The 14,341-nt window shown below is 36.6% G+C and overlaps 1 pseudogene across 1 annotated transcript; it reads right to left on the bottom strand.

Annotated features, from left to right (window-relative positions):
* Window positions 1-1,649: 1,649 nt before the first annotated feature.
* LOC145536165 (large ribosomal subunit protein uL30 pseudogene) lies at window positions 1,650-2,761 on the bottom strand (annotated as a pseudogene). The gene has a single exon (XR_014075678.1). The product of XR_014075678.1 is annotated as a large ribosomal subunit protein uL30 pseudogene (transcript).
* Between the last annotated feature and the right edge of the window lie 11,580 nt (window positions 2,762-14,341).

The raw sequence follows: 14,341 nt of genomic DNA, 5'->3' as shown, positions 1-14,341 counted from the left end.
GAGTTTCAGCTTCAGCATCAGTCCTTCCAATGAATATTCAGGATTGATTTCCTTTAGGATGGACTGGGTGGATCTCCTTGCAGTCCAAGGGACTCTCAAGAGTCTTCTCCAACACCACACTTCAAAAGTGTAAATTCTTCAGCACTCAGCTTTCTTTATAGTCCAGCTCTCACATCCATACATGACTACTGGAAAAGCCATAGCTTTTTATCTTTTATATTTTCTCCTACCTCCTTTCAAAGACAATGGATGGGCTGCCTTTCTGGGTGCCTGATGTCCTCTGCCAGCATTCAGTAGTTGTTTTGTGGAATTTTCTCAGCGTTCAAATGTTCTTGTGATGAATTTGTGGGGAAGAAAGTGGTCTCCCTGTCTTATTCTTCTGCCATCTTAGGACCGCCCCCTATCTATAACTTTTTATATTGAAACATGTAACTGGACTTTTCCCTTTCTGATATTTATATCATTCTTCTTCCCATTACCATTAGAATTTTTCTCTCCACATAGCTCTTTGTCCTTTTCATGATTATGTAAATTCCACTCCCACACAAAATTCCCCTATGCTTCCTCGTTCCATATATCTCCCTTATTCCAGTGTTTCCAAAGATAAGCTTAAGAGAAGGAAAAAAAAGTAGTGGAATCAAATTCTATTTAGCCAGACCTCCCAACACTCTATTTATTGCCTACCCCACCACCACAACCACTTAATGCCTAGTTCTGTTGCTAACTCTATATTTTATTTCAGCCTAATGTGGGTGTCATAGTTTTCAGAATAAGCACAGATACTGACATTGTTTGCCCTCTGAAAAACAGGTTATTTTACATAGTTCTCTGTATGTCTCCAAATTTCCCTTTATGTCTTACTAAGAAAGGCTTATAATTACTGAATGCTTACTGTATGCCAGGTTCTTTTTTTTTAATATTGCCTATGTATCATACTATTTAATCTATATGACAATTATGTAAGTTAAGTGTTTTCAGTGTTCCTATTTTACTGATTAGAAAACTGAAATTCGGAGAAGCTGTGCCTTGCCTAAGAACACATAACTAGTATGGGGCACAGTCAAAATTAGAAACAAAAAATAATCATCCATGCACCAATAAACCAAGAAGTCTTTAACCATACAACATGGATAATGACTAATCTGCTTCTGTGCATCTGAGGTTAAGAAAATGCCTGAAATCAACCATTTTTTCAGAAAGTTCTGGTTCATTTGGAGAATAGTATTATAAATAAATATTGGGATATAGATGTACTCATTATTACTGGAGTGTCATTGCCTGTAGGCCATCTCAGGTGGCTGACTCATTACTACTGAAGTGTCATTGCTTGCAGGTGGCTCCAACTGCCATCTATTTATTTAACTTTTCAATTCCAGTACACGTATATAACAATTTCAGATTTGCTAACCTGTATCCTCAATGGATGGAGAAGGAAATGGCAACCCACTCCAGCGTTCTTGCCTGGAGAATCCCAGGGACGGCAGAGCCTGGTGGGCTGCCGTCTATGGGGTCGCACAGAGTCGGACACGACTGAAGCGACTTAGCAGCAGCAGCAGCATCCTCAGTGGAGGAAAAAAAAGAAAACTTTATCAACTAGATTTCAGTTCTTATGAAGTTTCTTTTGCCTGTAGTCTTACACTCTTCACTCATTTTCTTTTTTTTTTTTTGTTTCAATTGTTTATTAACTGACCAGATTACAAAAATAATCCTGATAGATACCTGAAAGGAAGGAAAAAAACCCCATTAAACATAATAATTAAAAATTAACATATACCAGGAGTTATCAATACCAGTTGTTTCTTTTCCACTTTTAAGTAGGAAAAAAAACAGGCCTTTTCTTCTCTCCATTAATGTCCTCAAAAGGGAAACCCAAATCAACTGTGATCACATTACATGGTTGATTTTCCCCCACCAAATGCCTACTCAGCAAAACCCTTATCAGCATTTAGATCAATTTACTCTAGCATTAAGTAAACTTCTTTCTGGATGTAGCTGTCACCTTAGTTCATCCTTCTAATAAGCCTGTTGATCTGGTCTTCCCTGTTGCCAGCATCTCCACCTTCTACAAAATGGGTGGTCTTTTTCTTCATTCCACCTCGTGGAGAAGACAATTTAAAGGGCCACAGGAAGTTGTTTGCTTCTTTGAAACGTTTTCCAACGGTATAGATCTCATGAATCAGATCCTCCATGCAGATGATTCCGTATTTCCCAAGAGATCGAGCAATCAATGCGTTGTCTGTCAGGGCAATTCGCTTCTTGTTGATTTTGCCATAACCACGCTTATAGATCAATTCATTTACAGACTTCAGATTTGGGTACCCCCATGCAATGTACGGCTCCACAATTCTCAGCATGTTAATTGATGCCTTGTTGAGTTTCACAAAGGTGCCATTGAAGATCTGCCGGAGGCAAAGGAGCTGCAGCACCTTTCGAACCTTCGGGCTCACACCGTTGATACCTCTGATTCTGATGACAAATGCCAATTTGGGTTCCGCAGGTACATAGAAGTTGCCGGCTTTTCGTGCCATCCTAGCCATTCGAATTTCAGTTCTGTACATCTGTCTGTATTCCTTGTGGTAATGCTTAGCTTTTTCATAGATAAGCTTCCTCCTTGCCTTTCGAAGCATCTTTTGGGCAAACTTCTTTCTCAGGCGCTTGATCTTAAGCTCTGCGAAATTCTTTCGCTTTTTCTTAAGGGTTTCTGGCACAGCAGGAACCTTCTTTTTCTTCTCTTCGGCAACCTCCATGGTTCCAGCCGGGAAAGAGCCTCTTCACTCATTTTCAAAGTTACTTAGATTAACAACTTTTCCCCCAACCTTCTTTAGGGAGATTATTTCATGCATTTGTAATACAGTTAGATTGATTTGTCACATTCTGAATTCCATCCTGGAATCCTGTGATCTCCTAGACGATGTTTTAAAATTAGCATACATAAGTTTTACTCCTTGTGCTGTAAAGTTCTTTGGGTTTTGACAAATGCTTAGTGTCATGTATCTACCACTACATTTTCAAACAAAAGAGTTTCACTAGTATAAAAAATTTTTTTCCTATGCTTCATCTAATCCAAACTCACCTTCTCCCCATGAAACCCTGGCAACTCTTCATAGTTTTACTTGTTTCAGAATGTCATATCATTGGGATAACGAAGTATTTAGCTTTTTTAGACTGGCTCCTTTCACTAAGCAATATTCATTTAAGGTTGATCCATGGCATTTCATGACTTAATATTTAATTTCATTATTGCTGAATGATATTCAGTTATATGGATGTACCACAGTTTGTGTATCTATTCACCTATTGAAAAGCATCTTGGCTATTTCCAATTTTTGTCAGTTAGGAATATTGTTGTTATAAATTTTTACTTGCAGATTTTGTGTGGACATAAGTTTTTAAGAAAGTCAGGCAAATATACAAGACTGGGGCAGTAACTACACAAGATGAGCCTAGAGTATCTCATAGTACCAGAAAATACAGAACTTCCCCCCAAAATGAATCAAATCCCACAGTGATGGGCAGCATGTCAGAAGGACACAGGAGCCAACTGAAAGAGCTCCCAATGACCAAAGCTGGAATAATTTGAAACAAAATAAATATGACCATAATGGATTATAACTCAATGTAAAAAAAATTCATGAGTTCATACTGATATATAGAATTTACTATATCCATAAATAAATGCTGAAGAGACAAATTTTCCATGCAGAAAATTTCCAAATACTTTATGTAGATATTACTCCATGAAAGAAGTGGAACATGACTCCCCACTTCTTGAGTGGGATCTGCACATAGTGACTGACTTCCTTCCAAAGAATACAATATGGAGAGAATACAAAACTCTCTACTGTAAGAGTAGTTTTACAGTGGATACATCTGACAAACACTACCTCAGCCAAGTGATCAAGGTCAACATCAATTGGTAAATCATGTTGATAGTATATACCCTTGATATGATGTAAGGAAAATTACACTTTTACTTCTGTGTTTGTTCTTCTGATTCTTATAATCACAGACTAGTCATTAGAAAATCACTGTGCTTAGTTGCTCAGTCATGTCCAACTCTTTGCAACCCCATGAACTGTAGCCTGCCGGGCTCCTCTGTCCATGGGATTCTCCAGGCAAGAATACTGGAGTGGGTTTTCATGCTCTCCTCCAGGGGATCTTTCCAACCCAGGGATCAAATCCAGATCTCCCACATTGCAGGCAGATTCTTTACCATCTGAGCCACCAGAAAATCACTAGATATACTATAATTAAAGAACACTCTTACAAAATATCTGACTGATAATCTTAAAAACTTTCAAGGGCATTAAAACAAGGAAAGTCTAAGAAACTGTTCCAGCCAGGAGGAGCATAAGGAGATATGGTGACTAAGTGTAATGCCTTAACTTAAAGTGGATCCTGAAATATAAAAAGGACGTTGGATGAAAAGTAAGGAAATCTGAAGAAAGTATGGGATTTTGTTAATAAGATTTGTCAATATCGGTTCATTAGTTGTAACAAATATCCTATACTAATATAACATGTTAATAATAAGAGAAACTAGGTGTGGGTTATACAGAAATTATCAGTATTATTTAAAAATTTTTTCTATTAATCTAAAACTGTTCTAGAATTTAAAAAGTTGTTTTTAAAAATGCCTCAACTTGTAGACACTTCAGTGTGCTGGTCATTGAAAGGAAGTGGTTGGGTCTTTCTGAAAGAGAGAAGAAAGGATCTGACCTATTTACCAGGCAATTGAATTGATTCTAAAGCTTACAGTCTATAAATTACATTTTGAAAAAGCAATGAAAATGGACCTAATTTTAATCATCTTTGAGAATTAACAAGGATTTAAGAGTCTTGTCACCAATAAAAATGAGAGATATTTTAATTCTTTAGATGTTTCAAAAAGGGCAAAAGTCTCCTTTTATTTTCTCTTCTATGAATTTGGAACAGCCACTGCTACTACTGTCATGTATCATCAGTGAAGAAAAAGCTACTGATGTAGAATTGAAAAGCCAAAAGGGACATCTGAAAATGGGTAGTTGTCATAAATTTTCCAGTACCATACTGAGGGCTTGATATGAAAGTATTTCAGCAATATGAGTGATGACATGGTTTGTCTGTGTATACATGTATCAGATGTTCCCTTGGCAAATAAAAAGCAACATTAACTCTTAATGCATTATATATATTTTGTGAATAATAATTGCTTTGAGGTGCCTCTTTATAGGTAAGAACGTTCAAATGTTTGGAAATAAAAAGAGACCCTGGTTGAAAAGTGAAGCAATTAGTAAAATTTGTAAAAAGATACTTGTATTCTAAATTGCCCTTATGATTTCTGTGGCTTCAAAATTGATCCATTTCACATTCTTCCCCTTCAAACAGACCTGGCAGGTAAAAAGATCAGTTGCAGCTTTATTGCATATTTTCTCACCACAGGCTCCCAGCATCCTATCTGATTGGCTCCCTGGTGGTCCCTTTATTGACATAGATTCTCTATTTGGAAACTGTTTTCCATGTTTTTTTTAACCTGACTTTGCCTCTGATTTTGTTGGGGCAGTTCATGTCAGGCTAGGCAGTAAGTAATGAAAGTCTTTTCTCTAAAACATTCTTATCTTTTGACAGCTCTCATCATTGAGAATATATTAAACAGACTGTATATATACATATATATGTATGTATACGTATATATATATATATGTATATGTATATATATATATATATATATGGTGTGTGGTGTGTATGTACCTTCTCAATTGCAAAAAATTGTGGAGTATTTTGACAATGTTGTGGCCATCCCCTAGGGTAGAAAGTGAATGAAGAAAGGAATGAGATTAACATTTTATCGGTATGGATTATAGTGACACAGCAGTGAAGATTATGGATTTTGTCAAGTCTGGTAGACCCAGATTGAAATATTGGCTCCAAACTGTGTGACCTTGGGCAATTATGCAAACTCTTAAAGGCCTAGTTTTCCTCCACCTATTAAAGGGAATAATAAGAGAACCTAGCTTATGTAGTAGTAGCATAGAATAAATGGTATTATGCATATATAATAGCATTATAGCACATTGTAAATACTCAATAATAATGAAGTATTATTACCTCATGTAAATCTGTATATTAGTTATTATTATCCCTGTTTTATATGTGAGAAAACTTAGGCTCGGACATAGACAACAATGTCATAAGATATCAAGAATATGAAGCTACAGGCCCTTGGTTCCTCATGGGATCATCAAGTAAACAACTCCAGACTAACTAAGATAGCTTTGTAGGAGCTCTGAGACCAGTGAAGGATCTGTGATAACAGAGCAAACAATCAAGAAAATGCCACATGCGAAACAGTGGGAAAATTTGTGGCATTTTTGCTAGCCTTTGTCCCACTCCTTCCCCATGTGGCATGATCAGAAAGAAGTGGTTCAATTTCTTGTCTCTCTTTCAGGATAGAAGAAAAGGAACAAAATCTGTTTGCAACATTCTGGCCTGTATGTCTGTGTCTCTATTTCTGCTTTGCAAATAAGTGTATCATAGATGTAGAGAATAAACATAAGGACACCAAGGGGTCCAAGGAGGGTGATATGGATTGGGAGATTGAGATTGACATATATACACTACTATCTATAAAACAGATAACTAATGAGAACCTACTGTGTAGCACAAGTAACTCTACTCAGTGCTCTGTGGTCACCTAAATGGGAAGGAAATCCAAAAAAGTGGGGATATACATATATGTATAACTGATTCACTTTGCTAAGCAGCAGAAACTAACATAATATTATAAAGCAACTATACTCCAATTTTAAGATAAGACATTTTGGGCTGTCTGCAGGCTGCCTGAGGAACTAGTTTATAAATTACTGGTCTCCAGGCTCAGACAGGAATAATGGTGGCATAGTTTGGATATCCAGTCATAAGCTGCAGAAGGCAGTGGTGGGTACAATGATGCAAGAAAATTGTAGGAAGTCTGCACAGCTGTAGGCACCTGTGAATAAGATATTAGGAACAGAGAAATACATAAAGCATCTTAGCCCCCAAGAAGAAACAGAGGTGAGATGTTTAGAGAAAATAAATCATTTGAAAGCAGCCTTGTACATGGAAAAATTGGAAAAAACGCACACACTGAGGAGGGAAGACACATGGCCAGAAAAAGCATGAGAAGAATTTAAGTCTTCATGCTGGGCTGATTTAATGAATACTTTCTTCCACCCAGAGCCAGTCTGCAAAGACTGGGAAATGAGGTTGTCTTTTCTGTCGGGAGCTGCGATAGGCATTACTGACAAAATGGAGGCAAGGCCCCAACCCCCTCTCCTCATCCCGCAGGCATGGTCCCGGGATGAAGGAGTTAGGTCTTGTGATTCTGACTTGTCCTTTCCTTCCTCCAGTTGAGTTGGCTGGAAAGAATGTTATAATCCATAAAGTTAACTATTGACATTTGTTCAAGGATCTTTACAAAGAATGTTCCAGGATGAGCACATAGGCTGCAGCTTGAGGCTATGGGAAACATTGTTATCTGAAACCTGCCTGTAAGGGGAATGTTTATGGCAAAAGAAGTTTGCTGAGTTTAGGGGTTAGGAATAATTAAGAATAGTTAGAAGCTAAAAGTTTAAGATGTGTTGTAGTATTGGCATATTTTACTATAGCTTATAGAGACTAGGAATTTTAGAGATACTAATAGCTAGAAGTCCTTTTAGGAGTTAATGAGCTCAAGCAGGATTTAGAAAGATAAGAAATAAACTGAAGAATGTGGTATACAGCCCAGAGACAAACTTGAGTTACAATGTTATCACAAGGACACTTAAGAGGGAACTCTGAAGGACAACAATGATTTATGGAGACAGTAAATATGGGTGAGGGGAAACTGAAGATGTCATACCTCTGACCTAATGCTTTTGGAAAAGTATAAAAGAAAACCTGATGCTTCTAATAAACATGCAGCCCAGTGCTTTGAGCGAGAGACTGCATCATTTTCTCCGCCGACCCCGTTCATCCCTTCAGTGCTTCCCTGGCTGTCGGAGCTGGACTCCGGCACTTTTCAAATGCTCAGTTTTCAAAAAAAGATCGCAGTGAATACAAAGAAATAGTCTTCCATGGAATGGCATTCAATGGAAGAAAATTAATCTCCAGAAACTGACTCTAAAGACAACATATGATTTAGACTTATAACCAAAAGCATCAAAACAACTGTTTTAAATACATTCAAAGAGCTAAAGGAAAACACAAAAAACTAAAGGAAACCAGGGAAATGATATATGAACAAAATAATATCAACAAAGGGATAAAATTATGAAAAAGAACCAGATAGAAACATTGGAGCTGAAAAGTACAATAATTGAATAGAAAAATTCACTAGAAAGCTTCAGACAGAGGAATTAGGCAGAAGAAAGAATCAACCTACTTGATGATAGTTTCATTTGAAATGATCAAGTCTGAAGCACAAAAATAATGAAGAATAGTGAACAGAGGCTAAAAGATTTATGAGATACATCAAATGGACCATCATAGACATCCTTGGAGATACCACAGATTTTGTTCCAGGCCACTGCAGCAAAGCAAATGTTAAAGTAAATCACATGAATTTTTTGTTTCCCAGTGGAAATAAAAGTTAGGCTTACACAATACTGTAGTCTATTAAGTGTGCTATAGAGTTATGCCTATAAAAAACGCTGTATGTACTTTAATTAAAAATAACACTGTAGGAGAAATGGATAAAGAAGATGTGGTATGTATATGCAATGGAATATTACTCCGCCATTAAAAATGGAATAAGCCATTTGCAGCAACATGGATGGGCCTAGAGATTGTCATACTGAGTGAAGAAAGTCAGAGAAGTAGAAATATCATGAAAGTGAAGTGAAAGTGTTAGTCTTTCAGTCGTGTCCAACTCTTTGCAACCTAATGGACTGTAGCCCATCAGGCTCCTCTGTCCAAGGAATTCTCCAGGTAAGAATACTGGAGTGGGAAGCCATTCCCTTCCTGACCCAGGGATTCAACCCGGTTCTCTTGCATTGCAGGCAGATTCTTTATTGCTGAGCCACCAGGGAAGCCCAGAAATATCGTATGACATCCCTTATATGTGGAATTTAAAAAGAAATGATACAAATGAACATACTTACAAAACAGAAAGAGACTCACAGAGAACGAACTTAACGGTTGCTGGGGTGGGGGGTGGGGGAGGGGGGAAGAGATAGTTAGGAAGTCTGGGATGGACATGTACACTCTGCTATATTTAAAATGGATAACCAACAAGGACCTACTGTATAGCACAGGGAACTCTGTTCAATGTTATGTGGCACCCTGGATGGAAGAGGAGTTTAGGGGAGAATGGATACATGTATATGTATGGCTGAGTCCCTTTGCTGTGCACATGAAACTATCATAACATTGTTAATCGGCTATACCTCAATACAAAATAAAGGATGTAGTCAAAAAAATAGTGCCTTGTCCAATCCCTCCTACTCCCCAGTTCCGCTTCCTGGAAACAATTATTTTCAACCCATTAGTAATTTTTTCTGCTCTTTATCTCCATGTGCTCAGTCACTCAGTGTCTGACTCTCTGTGACCCATGGACTGTAGCCCTCCAGGCTCCTCTGTCCATGAAACTCTCCAGGCAAAGAGTGCTAGAGTGGGTAGCCATTCCCATCTCCAGGGGATCTTCCCAACCCAGGGATCGAATCTGGGTCTCCTGCATTGCAGGCAGATTCTTTATGATTTGAGACACTAGTGAAGCACTATGAACTTTTTTGTACAAATTTTTGTGTGGACATATGTTTTCAATTATTTTAGTTATTTAACTAGGAGTGGAATTGCTAAGTCATAATGTAACTCAATGTTTAACTTTTCTAAGAGCTGCCATGCTTTTCTGCAGAACTCTGCACCATTTTATGTTTCTAGTGGCAGTGTATAAGGGATCCAGTGTATCTACTTACTTATTAACCTTTTTCATTATTTGCATTTTTTTGTTTTACCTACCCTAGGGGCTAACTATGATATCTCCTTGTGATTTTGTTTTTGTTTTTTTTTTAAATAAATTTATTTATTTTAGTTGGGGGCCAATTACTTTACAATATTGTAGTGGTTTTCGCCACACATTGACATGAATCAGCCATGGGTCCACACGTGCTCCCCATCCTGAACCCCCCTCCCACCCCCCCAATCCCATCCCCCTGGGCCATCCCACCGCCCCAGCCCTGAGCATCTGTCCCATGCATCGAACCTGGAATGGTGTTCTGCTTCACACATGATAATATACATGTTTCAATGCTATTGTACCAGAACGTCCCACCCTCACCTTCTCCCTCAGAGTCCATAAGACTGTTCTATGCATCTGTGTCTCTTATTCTGTCTCGCATATAGGGTTATCGTTACCATCTTTCAAATTCCATATATATGCATTATTATACTGTATTGATGTTTTTCTTTCTGGCTTACTTCACTCTGTATAATGGGCTCCAGTTTCATCCATCTCAATACAACCGATTCAAATGTATTCTTTTTAATGGCTGAGTAATATTCCATTGTGTATATGTACCACAGCTTCCTTATCCATTTGTCTGCTGATGGACATCTAGGTTGCTTCCATGTCCTGGCTATTGTAAACAGTGCTGCGATGAACATTGGGGTACACGTGTCTCTTTCAATTCTGGTTTCCTCAGTGTGTATGCCCAGCAGTGGGATTGCTGGGTCATATGGCAGTTCTATTCCCAGTTTTTTAAGGAATCTCCACACTGTTCTCCATAGTGGCTGTACTAGTTTGCATTCCCACCAACAGTGTAAGAGGGTTCCCTTTTCTCTACACCCTCTCTAGCATTTATTGCTTGTAGACTTTTGGATAGCAGCCATTCTGACTGGTGTGAAATGGTACCTCATTGTGGTTTTGATTTGCATTTCTCTAATAATGAGTGATGTTGAGCATTCTCCTTGTGATTTTGATTTGCGTTTCCCTAATGACTAGTGATGCTGAACATCTGTTCATGTGCTACTGAGCAATTTTTATATATTCCTCAGAGAAATGCCTATTGAAATCTTTTGCCCCTTTTTAATTGGGTTATGTGTCCTTTTTTGTCAGGTTATAAAAATTCTTCGTATATATTCTGGATAAAATTCCTTGTCTAACAGCAAAGGCCTACTGCATTACACAGGGAACTATATTCAATATCTTGTAATAACTGATAATGCAAAATAATCTGAAATATGTATGTGTATATATATTATATATATATATATAATCTGAATCACTTTGCTGAACATTTGAAACTAACACAATATTGTAAATCACTATACTTCAATTTTTAAATTTTTTTTTTAATTCCTTTTCTAACATACATTTTGCAAATATTTTCTCCCATTCAGGAGGCTGTCTTTTCACAAAGAACGCAGTTGAAGAAAGTTTCCACAAATATTTTTGTTAACCTTATGAAGTCCAATTTACCTATTAATATATTTTCTTTTACTTTCAGTATTATATTTACAAAGGCTTTGACTAATTGAAGGACATAAAGATTTATAGTATATTTTATTCTAAGAGTTTTATAATTTTAACTCATACATTCATGTTTATGATCCATTTGGAGTTATTAATAATTTTGTTGTATGGTTTAAGAAAGGAGTCCAACTTTACTCTTTTGCATGTGGATATGTAGCACCATTTTTAGAAAAGATTATCCTTTCCTCTATTGAGTTGTCTTGGCATCCTTGTCAAAAATCAATTGTCCATAAAGGTATAGGTTTATTTCTGGACTCAGTCCATTGATCTATCCTTCTTCCAGTAATGCACTGTTTTGACTAATGTAGCTTTGTAGCACATTTTGAAATCAGGAAGTGTGAGTCCTCTAACTTTATTTATTTATTTTTTTGAGATAACTTGCAGGTTCTTTATTTCAAGATTGTTTTATCTATACTGCATCCATGACATTTTCATGTAAAATTTAGGAACAAATTGTCAATTTCTGATAAAAGGAAGTTAGAATTTTTATATAAATCACATTGAATCTGCAAATTTGGGAAGCATTGTCATCTGAAAAATATTGTCTTCTGCCATGTGAACATAGGATATCTGTCTGTTTAATTAGGTCTTTAAATTCTTTCAACAATGCATTTTTTCAAAGTACAAGATTTGCACTTTTTTGTTAAGTTTATTCTAAGGTATTCTTTTTTATATTATTTTAAATGGGCTTTTTCTTGATTTTAATTTTGGATTTTTTTTTGTCTTGCTTTATTTGTAACAATTCCATTTTTGTGCCAAAGAGAGCTTCTAGAACTGAATATCTCTACTAATGAAAAGACAACAATCATGTGTTAAATAAGTAAGGATAAAGAAGGGAAAGAAGATCTAGGGTTTTTTTTTAGCTCAGGAGCTTATACTTTACTGAAACTTGAGTGAATGATGAAATATAAGGGTCATCAGATGTTTTTCTCTGTTGTATCACATCATGAAATATGAAAGGTGAGCACAAGGACAGATGGAGATGGATTTTTATTTTGGAGATCCTGCTTAATTGGGTTGATTTTGAATAAGATCTTTAAAGGATAGAAATGTGTGAGCAAAGTGAGACAATAAGGCATAATGGGTTAAAAGAGACTCTATGAGGAAAAACATAGTTAAGAGAGTAAATTACTGGTATGTTTGGGTAACAGCTTCTTGAGTTAGGTGGCTGGGATTGGTAGGGCAGATCAATATTAGATAAAATTGAAAGTGTATACAGGGATCATTTTATAGAATACTGAGAAATAAGGCCTTTTAAAGTGCTGGAGATCCTTAAGGGTTTATGAGGAAAGGTGTGATATGAGCAGGTTTTTATTTTAGAAACATACTTATGATAACATATAGGTCAGAACTGGTAGCAGAAAGCCAAATAGGACTCTAATGTAATATTCTATATGTAAGATAATATGATCTTGAACTTAAACTTTGAGAGAATCAAGGACAATGCTAGGAAAACTTACATAGAAGTGGTATATGGAAAAAAAGGATCCCCATGGTGAGGTATAGACATACTGAATAGTCCTGATTAGACCAACAGGGGTAAAACAAGAAGAGTGGAGAATCACAAGAATACAAGGGAAGAGAGAGCATCAAGAATTAATATGCAAAATATATAAACAGTTCATAGAACCCAACATCAAAACAAACAATCTGACTAAAAAATGAGCAGAAGACCTCAATAGATATTTTTCCTAAGAAGACATACAGATGGCCAACAGGCACATGAAAAGGTGCTCAACACTGTTAATCATCAGAGAAATGCAAATAAAAACCACAATAGAATATTACCTCACACCTGTCAGAATGGCTGTCATTAAAAAGATTTTTAAAAAAAGCAAATGTTGGTGAGGATGTGGAGGAAAGGGTGCTCTTGTAAGTAGAAATGTAAATTGGTACTGTTACTGTGGAAAACAATGTGGAGGCTTCCGGAAAAAAAACCTAAAAATGGAACTACTATGTGACCTAGCAATTCCACTTCTGTATATTTATCTGAAAAAATAATGAAAACACTGATTTGAAAAGACACATGCACCTCAGTGTTCACAGCAGCATTATTTTCAATTGCCAAGATATGGAAGCAACTGAAGTGTCCATTGATGAATGATAAAAACATGTGGTATATATCCCAGATGGCTCAGACAGTAAAGAATCTGCCTGCAATGTGGGTTCAATCCCTGGGTCAGGAAAATCCCCTGGAAAAGAGGATTGCTAGCCGCTCCAGCATTCTTGCCATGGACAGAGAAGCCTGGTAGGCTATAGTCCATAGGGTTGCAAAGAGTTGGATATGACTGAGTGACTAACACTTTCACTTTCACACACATACATATACACAGAATGGGACACTACTCAGCCATTAAAGAACACAGTAAAGACTCAGCATGGCCAAAAAAAAAAAAAAAGAGTGAAATTCTGTCATCTGCAGCAACACGGATGGACTAGGAGGATATTATGCTAAAAGAAAGACAAATACTGTATATCACTTATAGGTGGAATCTAACAGAATGAAACAAACTAGTTAATATAACAAAAAAGAAACAGACTCAGATATAGATAACATACTAGTGGTTATCATTGGGGAAAAGAAGGGAGAGGGGAAATATAGGAGTAGGGGATTAAGAGGTACAAACTACTATGAATAAAATAAATATGCTATAAGAGTACATAGTATGACACAGGGAATATAGCCAAAATTTTTAATAACTATAAATGGAATATAGCTTTTAAATACTGTGAACTGTGTTGTACACCTGAAACTTATATAATATTGTACATAAATTATACCTCAATTTAAAAAAAAAAGAATGAAAATGGTCATCAATGTCAACATAAGGACCAAGGCAATGCTATCAAATTTGGGGATTTTGAAGTCAAAAA

Source organism: Giraffa tippelskirchi, chromosome X (genome assembly GCF_054371585.1).
Source record: "Giraffa tippelskirchi isolate mGirTip1 chromosome X, T2T-mGirTip1v1.2.pri, whole genome shotgun sequence".
NCBI classification, from domain to species: domain Eukaryota; kingdom Metazoa; phylum Chordata; class Mammalia; order Artiodactyla; family Giraffidae; genus Giraffa; species Giraffa tippelskirchi.
The sequence above is the reverse complement of the archived record's forward strand: the minus strand, read 5'-3'. Positions and strand labels throughout refer to the sequence as shown.